We start from the raw sequence: 7,909 nt of genomic DNA on the forward strand, positions 1-7,909 counted from the left end.
AGAATTAATGTTTCAAGTCTGGTGACCTTCCTTTAAAAGATACTGCCCTCTCCACAGATGCCAGACCTGCTGAGGTTGTCCAGCAATTCCTGTTTCTATTCTTAACAAATTAGTTAATAGTGATTACTTAAAGGCTTTTTCTGAATGTTTTGTCTGCCTCAGGTAAACCAATTATAGAGACGGCATGACGTTCTGTCATGATACAACAAACACTGGTCACAATATAAGCATCATGTTTGACTGTAATATGAGCTTCTGAACACATAATACACTATCACTAGGTTAGATTTCCTACAGTTTGGAAACAGGCCCTTCAGCCCAACAAGTCTGGAGAATAACCCATCCAGGCCCATTCCCCTACCCTATATTTACCCCTGACTAATGCACCTAACACTATGCGAAATTTAGCACCTAACCTGAACATCTTTGAATTGTGGGAGGAAACCAGAGCACCCAGAGGAAACCCACACGGACACAGGGAGAATGTGCAAACTCCATACAGACAGTCACCCGAGGTGGGACTTGACTCCGGGTCGCTGATGCTGTGAGGCAATAGTGCTAACCACTAAGCCACCATGTCGCCCCAAAAAGCTAAATCTTTCCACTCTGTAAAATTGTTCCTTACTCAGGTCGCTGTTGTGAAAGCCTTTGTTACTTCTAGATTCGACTATTCCAATGCAATCCTGACTGGCCATCTATATTCTACCTTTCAATGGGTCATCCAAAGCTCTGTTGGTCACTTCCCAACTTGCAGCAGGTCCTGTTTATCAAGCACATTTGTGCCCAGCAACACTTTGATTTTAAAATTCTCATTCTTGTTTCCAAATCCCTGCATTCATCAGTCCTGCATATCTCTGTTATCACCTTCATCTGCTCAATCTATGGAGATACCCAACTGCCTTAAAATTCTGATCTCAAGCAACATTTCCTCGAATTGTTTTTCTGCTGTATAGACCTCAGAGGTCCATGAGCGGCAGCATTTGTCAGCATGCAGCTCAATGTTGTGAAGATGCAGTCATCTTAAAAAGGTTAATTTGTCCAGGGGTTTTTTTGAAGAGAGGTTGTAAAGGCAGAGGTGGCAAAGTGGCTATCTTAAGAACTCAGCTAAAGTCAGCAATCAGAGGAGGCCTTTAGTTGTAGAGTCATAGAGATGTACAGCACGGAAACAGACCCTTCGATCCAACTCATTCATGATGACCAGATATCCCAACCCAATCTAGTCCCACCTGCCAGCACCCGGCCCATATCTCTCCAAAGCCTTCCCATTCATATACCCATCCAGTTGCCTTTTAAATGTTGCAATTATACCAGCCTCCACCACTTCCTCTGGCAGCTCATTCCACACACGTGCCACCCTCTGTGTGAAAAAGTTGTCCCTTAGGTCTCTTTTATATCTTTTCCTGCTCACCCTAACCCTGTGCCCCCCCGGTTCTGGACTCCCCTACCCCAGGGAATAAACTTTGTGTATTTATCCTATCCATGCCCCTCATAATTTTATAAACATCTGTAAGGTGACCCCTCACTTTAGTTTGTTTTAAAACAGTTGTAACAATGATCTGGCCCATGCTCCCAATCAGGCTTTCTAGTTTTTTAATATATATAAGTTGTAGCAGGAGAAGCTGTTTGGGTCCCTGAAGGGTTGCAAGCTTCAGTAATTGATTTCTAACTGTGACTTCTCTGAAATCTCTCTTCGTGTTGTTCCCTCCTGGATTGAGAACCTGCACAAAAGAATCTGTCTCTGAATTTACCTTTTTGCCAAGGGGTGTGTTGATGAGATATTACCATATTGGAACAGTTAATTAGTAATGTACTCATTTGGTACTGTATCCATTTTCAATATGTTTCATTATGTTTTCCAATAGTTAAGTTATTCTAAATTCCTCTATCTTTTGTTTGTATAGTGTTTAAATAAATTGTGTTTTGTTTAACATTGAGTGGTTTGACCAGTTGCATCACATCTGGAACACCAACTTCACATTTACCTTTAAAATAATAAAAAGTTAGGGTTTAGACTACCTTCTTTAAATATTTTGAGGGGGTCTGGTCTGGTCCATAACAATGTGCATAAAGCTTCCCTACAACAATATTCCATCTAAGCCACACAGCTTAGATGGAGCATTGCTGAAGCATCCACAGTTTTAAACATTCCATCAAAGAATACAAGAACTAGAAGCAGGAGTAAGCAGTTCAGATCCTCAAGCCTGCTTGCCATTTGATACCATCATGGCTAATCTTACCTCGGCCTCAACTCCCTTTACTGCCCACTCTCCATAACCTTTAATTCATTATCCTAATTTAAAATTTGTCCATCTCCTCCTTCAATTTATTCAAAGTCACGCCATCCCCCACACTTGCGTATAGTGACTTCCACAGATTCAAATCCCTTTGAGAGAGTAATTTCTACTCATCTCTGTTTTAATCTGCTACCCCTTATCCTAAAACTATGACCACTCGTTCTAGGTTGCCCCACATGAGGAACCATCCTCTCCACGTCTACGTTATCAATCCCCTTTAGCATCTTATATACCTCCAGAAATCTTGTCTCATTTTTCTAAACTGTGGAGAGGATAGGCCTAAATTACTACATCTCTAGAATCAATTTAGTGTGTCGCTTCCGAACCACCTCCAATACTACTACATCCTTCCTCAAGTAATACCTTCAATTGTAATGGTCTGGAAGATAAGCAGTGATACTTCACTGTGATTAAGGATATTGCTAAAGGACTAAAATGTTTTTAAAACATTGAATCTTTTTTCTGTGTAAGACAAAATGCTTTTTATATATATATAAAAAATATACCTTTTTCCTTCAAAGTTTGTGAAAAGATTTATAGCTCGGGTGCTCGTTGTTGTGGTTCTGTTCACCGAGCTGGGAATTTGTGTTGCAGACGTTTTGTCCCCTGTCTAGGTGACATCCTCAGTGCTTGGGAGCCTCCTGTGAAGCGCTTCTGTGATCTTTCCTCCGGCATTTGTAGTGGTATATTTTACCGACCACTGCAGTAGACAGCTTTAACTGACAATCGGAAGCGGTAGATTCAAACCACTACAAATGCCGGAGGAAAGATCACCTAGACAGGGGACGAAACGTCTGCAACACAAATTCCCAGCTTGGCCAACAGAACCACAACATACCTTTTTTCTTTTGTGTAATAAACTTCAACTTTTTGACAAAAGCACATTGGCAGCCTCATGTGAACATGTTCAGTGACTGACTACCACAAATTGCAAAATTCAAACTTATGATCTCTCAATGCAGGCTTCAGTCTGGCATCTGACTTGTACAGTATTGTCATCAGTTGGAATCATAAAGAAGTTACAGGCTAAAACTTGGAACTGAAGCTTTAGTTATTCCGTGGGCCAATTTTATAGTGTGTTACTTCTACTATTAAAATTGGGAACTTAGATTCTGATAACTGATACTTGTTAATGTCAAGAGTGTGGTGCTGGAAAAGCACAGCAGGTTAGGCAGCATCTGAGGAACAGGAAAATTGGCTTTTCAGGCAAAAGCCCTTCATCAGAAATGACACTTGTTAATGGCCAGCTATCCTGAGAGATATATTGTTGAAAATTTCAAAGGGCAATCTTTATCACTCATGATTCTGTTCTTGGTTTGTATGTAACTTAGCCATTCATGTAATATGTGATTACTTCCTTCCAGTTCTAGAAAACAATGGACACACAGCAACAACTTACCTCAGATAAGATTTCTTCATATGATGTAATTTAAATGATGGGTGAAGAGGCTAATCTTTGAGAGGAAGGTTCTGCCATAAGTGCTGCTTATGAAACTACCAAGTGTGGTTGTTGGTGTTGTTTCAGGTGTTTATGGGTGTTGCCAGACTGTTATAGTCAATCATCAGTGTGACAGTGTCTATCAGCCCATAGGAGATATTGCCACATTGTCACGGTGATTTGCATGTTTAATATTCTCCTCCTGAAAAGGCGATGGAAGCAGAGACCTTGAATATCTTAAGGCCTAGAACAATTGATCTTTGGTCAGCAAAGGAGTGAAAGGTTTACGCCGTAGGCTGGAATATGGACTTGAGGTTGCAATCAGATCAGCCACCAGTATCCTACTGGTCATCAGGTTCCTGTTTTCTGATCACACAGAAAGTCTCTGAATGTACAACTGTCCTGTATCATGTGGACATGCACAAGATAAAGCCACCTCTATTTGGTTAGTGCCAATGCACTTGGGAGCTCTGCCTCTGAAAGGACTGTGCATTTGTGATTTTGACGGCCATAGGGAGTGAAGATGTAATTTGTTGAGATGATTTACTTGATTGCTGTAAGCCATCCATGTTTCACAACTATCCAACAATGTGCTGAGAACACAGGCCTTATAAGCCATCAGTTTGATTCAAAGAGCCAGCGTGATATCATTCCATGTGTATTTTGTGAGATAGCCAAAAATAATAGTTCTTTCCTTATGTATACATTAAGGAACACATTGTCACCATGGACATGAGATAGTACAATTTACTCAACACTTCCAATGGAGTGTTATTTACTGTGATCTGGCATGATGAGATAACATCTTGCCCCATGATCCCAAATTTCCTGATGCTTATGCTCTACATGATTCAAATCCCACCATGGCCACTGGGGGAATTTGAGTTTGTGTACTGAATCTGGATTTCCCAGCTGGTCTCTATTATTATTACTGATCCTCATAAAAACCCAACTTCATAAAATCCTCATAAATGTCTCTTAGGGAAGGAAATCTGCCATCCTTACCCGGTCTGGCCTACATGTGACTCCACACCCACAGCAATATGATTGGCTCTTAACTGCCCTCTGGCCCAGCAAGCCATTCAGTTCAAGGGTAATTAGGGATATGAAACAAACTCTGGCCTTGTCAGTGATACCCATATAATATCAAAGAACTTTAAAAAGTAAAAAAAAATCCACTGACTAATGGGACAGCAAAGCAGATTTATTGGGTTTAATCACTTTTCCATTAATTTATAAATGTTGAAAGGCTCCAGGCTCAGATCACCTCAAACACTGACATGATCATGTCCTTCAGGTGTGCTATTCCATAGTCCTTTTCGCTGTGGTTCCCCACTCCTTTGCCAAACTCCTTGGGTGCCTACTGTAAGATTCACCTGGCCCACAAGACTAGTACCTCAGCAAATTAATCTCTGAAAGTCATCTATTTGGATGTTCAGCTGTTGTGAAACATTTCATATTTGTTTGATTAAAGAAGCCGCTAATACGTTGAACTGAAATAAAATCCACTGAGAGCTTTCACATGTATTAAGAAATATCTTCTGTTAAGCATTATATTCACCCTCATTTCTAGGAGCAACTGTTTCTTTTTCTCATGTTGTGCCATGCTTGGAAACGTCTGAACTTGCACTAAATATCACAGGATAAACATAGAAATGAAGGGCACTGTGAAATGTATTAAAATTTTGTGTTATGCAATGTAAATTTACAATTAATTTTCAGGATCTTGTTTTTATATATAAATGCAGATTCCATTATAAGTTTTCCCTTAGCAAAGGCTAACCCAAAAAAGTTAACTTATTTATTTCTATCTACCTTGTAAATAATATTTGCTTCCCCTTCAGATCTCCACCTGTCTTGCTCTATTTCCTGGTAAGGAAGGCAATCAGGTGAATCGTTTCAAAAGTTGCTGCTGAAAGTAATTTTTTTTAGAGGCACATATTAACGGTATAACTTGATGTGTTCCTCCTCTTTCATTTCTGCGTCCAGCTTTAATTTGAGAACTTGATATTAACACCGTATTGATGACACTCAGTGGTATATGCTGGTACTACAACAATGGGTTCTATCCCTTTGGTAAATTTGAATGTATTTCTACCTTCCATGTTATCCTTTAATCTAATCTAATCTGTTAAGATAAAATTGCACATTCCCACAGAAACTGTTTTCTGAAATAATACAATTAAAATGACCTCTATTCTTGAACAATGTCACCTATAATTCACAGTAATATTTACAAGGTGTAAAACATCAAAGAAAGCACAGGCAGGCATATCTACTTAACAGAATTTTTAACATTATTTTTAGAAGAAATTAGAATGAATATATTTACCTGAAGCTCTAAACAGACTCAGCCACTTACATATAAATTATAGGTCTAAAGATCTACCTTGAAGATTTGTACTCATATGCTGAGAATTACATTGATACATTTTGCTTAAATAGGACGAACATTTGAATATGAACCTTAAAAGAACAACTTTAAACAAATCTCTTTATCCTCTTTATATCCTCTTCTGGGTGGCATGGTGGCACAGTGGTTAGCACTGCTGCCTCACAGCGCCAGAGACCCGGGTTCAATTCCCGCCTCAGGCGACTGACTGTGTGGAGTTTGCACATTGTCAGCGTGAGTGTCCTCCGGGAGCTCCGGTTTCCTCCCACAGTCCAAAAATGTGCAGGTTAGGTGAATTGGCCATGCTAAATTGCCTGTAGTGTTGGGTACAGGGGTAAATGTAGGGGAATGGGTCTGGGTGGGTTGCGCTTCGGCTGGTCAGTGTGGACTTGTTGGGCCCAAAGGGCCTGTTTCCACACTGTAAGAAATCTAAACAAAGAAATCTAGACTTGTGTCTCGTAGATAGATGATGGGCACACTTTGGGGAGTCTTACTTGACACAGCCTTCCTAGCCTCTGACCTGCTCTTGTAGCCACTGTGTTTGGCGGGTCAGTGTAGACTTTTTGGGCCAAAGGGCCTGTTTCCACGCTGTAAGTAAGTAATCTAAAAAATTTATATATGTTCTCATCTTACTTCTGATTCAGAATGCAGTGTAATAAGATGTCACTGAGCAATTAAGAGAGGGATTGAACTAAAATTAATCTTCACTGTGTGTATTACACAATAACAGCATAAATTCATTTAGTGCCTTAACATAATAAAGTGTCCCAAATAACTTTCTGGAGTGTTATAAAGCAAAATTCGACAAAGCTACATCAGATATCATATATAGATAACATATAGTGGGTGGAAATGAAAGTAGATTTGAAACCACAAATAGATCATACATCTTATCAAATGGTAGAGCAGTGTCAAAGGAATTCATGTCTCTAGACTCAGATGTACAGCACAGAAACAGACCTGTTGTTCCAACTCATCCATGTCAACCAGAAATCTTAAATTAACCTAGCCCCATTTGCCAGCATTTAGCCCATATCCCTCTAAGCTTTCCTATTCATATACTCATCCAGATGCCTTTTAAATGCTGTAAATTGTGCCAGCCTCCACAAATCCCTCTGGCAGCTCATTCCATACATGCACCACCTGCTGTGTGAAAAAGTTGTCCCTTAGATCCCTTTTAAATCTTTCCCCTCCGGCCCTAAACCTATGCCCCTAGTTTTGGACTCAAACCTTGGAAAAAGACCTTGTCTATTTACCCTATCCATGCCTTTCATGATTTTAAGATCACCCCTCAGCCTCCAACACTCCAGGGAAAACAGCCCTAACCTATTCAGTCTCTTCCCTATAAGCTCAAGCCCTCCAATCCTGGCAACATCCTTGTAAATCTTTTCTGAACTCTTTAAAGTTTCACAAAATCCTTTCCATTAAGTATAGTGTTCTGCCTTGATTTACCTTTCCAAAAAGCAGCATCTAAATTATCATTCATCTGCCACTCCTCTGCCCATTGTAGCATGTCCTTATTCATTAGTTTGTATGCCCATAAAGCAAATTAATAGTTTTGTGAAATAGGTAGGTTTTCTGAGGTGACTGAATGGAAGAAAGAGACATAGAAGGATTTAGGAAGTGAATTATAGATCTTAGGACCTAGAAGCTGAAGGCATGGCCAATTGTCGTGAAATTTGGGCGGCACGGTGGCACAGTGGTTAGCACTGCTGCCTCACAGCGCCAGAGACCCGTGTTCAGTTCCTGACTCAGGTGACTGACTGTGTGGAGTTTGCACGTTCT

This window comes from Hemiscyllium ocellatum, chromosome 20, assembly GCF_020745735.1.
Source record: "Hemiscyllium ocellatum isolate sHemOce1 chromosome 20, sHemOce1.pat.X.cur, whole genome shotgun sequence".
NCBI lineage: Eukaryota > Metazoa > Chordata > Chondrichthyes > Orectolobiformes > Hemiscylliidae > Hemiscyllium > Hemiscyllium ocellatum.